Raw genomic sequence first — 1,839 nt, forward strand, 5'->3', positions numbered from 1 at the left:
TCGCAGCATCCACACAATTCACAATCATCTGTAACTCCAGTTTCAAGGAATGCAACACTTTCTTCTAATCTTCCTGGACATAGGCACAAGCATGGTACACAAACATACATGCAGGCAAAATATGTATGCACATAAAATAAAATAAATAGTCTAAAACTGCATTTTAATCTAGCCATCTTTCCAAACCATCTCTTCCTTTTTTCCCTGTTTACCATGCTCACGACTTTCATAGTTCCTTCAAACAGGAACTGGAACCGGCTACTGCCTTCTCTGCAGGCATGCCACTTCCTGATCCTGTCTGCTCCTTATGAAGCTGATTGTGTTATTCACCTACTTAACAAGACCTCCCCTGTCTCCCCTATACCAACTGTCTTCCTATACCAAGATGGACTTTGACGTTCCAACCAATAAACAGTTTACAAGAAGAAAGTACTGAAGCCAAAAAAAAAAAAAAAAAAATCGGAAATCAACCCAATTAGCAGGTGTGCTGTACAGGGAAAGTGTCAAAACAGGGCCAAGGAGGGTTGGGGTGCCATCGCCCAAGCCCAGCCCAGCTCTGAGTAGCCTCCACTGTTCAGAACCTGAGATGAGGCAGCTGCCGCCACCTTTGAGGCCACATGAATTCTTGTTGCACTCATTACCTCCCACAGTTACTCCAGATGAAAGAATGTTCAGATGTAGACACTAACTCATAAAGTTACTTAAAATGCAAATTATTTTATTAACAATCCAAGAAAAATAAAGGCTCTTCTGAGATGACTATAAAACCCAGGGGCCTTAAGGAGAGAAGCCAATAAATTTGCACAAATAGCAGTATTATTTGGGTCTAAAAAGAGAAGTTTACTCAAAAGACTAACTTCCAAACCAGAGAAAAATATATCTTTGAACAAACTAGTCAAAGAGTTCTTTCCTTAAATAAACAGAACTGATATAAATGAAAAAATTTTAAAAAGAAGCCAACAGAAAGCCCTGCCAAGTATAGAAATATTTATAGAGAAATAAATGGAGAAGACCCTGAACATATGGGAAGATGCTCTCCTATGGTATAATTGAAGAAATTAACATGGTGTGTTTCCAGTTAGCAAACTGGAAAAACAAAGGACCCAAAGCCTCTGTGGAAGTGCCTGATCTTCCTGAAGGGTACAGGGAGAGTAAGGGCATGCGTTCTTTTTCTCCTTCCTGGGGATTGAACCCAGGGACCTGGGCACACATGGCATGCTCTGTCACTGAGCTACATCCACAAGCTGGATGCATCAAATTGCAGTTTCATTTTAGAATCTATATCAAAATTTAAAAGGTTTATGTCCATGTGTCTAGCAAATAATTTCACTATGTTTTATTATACTTGCATATACATGTAGATATTGTCCTTATGTATGTAGAGGGTTCCTCTTGACAGAATTTTTATGAAAGCAAAATCCAAAGTATATATCAAAGTACACAAATTAGGGCCTGGAAGATAAGTGCACTTGCCTGACAACTGTGAGGACCATAGCTCAGATCCCAGCACCCACACAACAACCCGGTGTGGCCCTGCCAATGGCCGTGACCCCAGCACTGAGACAGGCAGAGGCAGGAGAATCATGGAGGTGCTCTGGGTGCTAGCCTAGCTGAAAGAGAAAAACTGGCCACCGAGTTGATAACTGGTCATACCTTCATGGTGATGCCTCCATAACACTGCCTGGACTGACCATTCGGATAGCTCTGAGGTGCCTGGATACAGGACTGACCATTCGGATAGCCCTGCGGTGCCTGGATACAGGACTGACCATTCGAATAGCTCTGAGGTGCCTGGATACAGGACTGACCATTCGGATAGCTCTGTGGTGCCTGGATACA

Source organism: Mus pahari, chromosome 1 (assembly GCF_900095145.1).
Source record: "Mus pahari chromosome 1, PAHARI_EIJ_v1.1, whole genome shotgun sequence".
NCBI classification, from domain to species: Eukaryota; Metazoa; Chordata; class Mammalia; order Rodentia; family Muridae; genus Mus; species Mus pahari.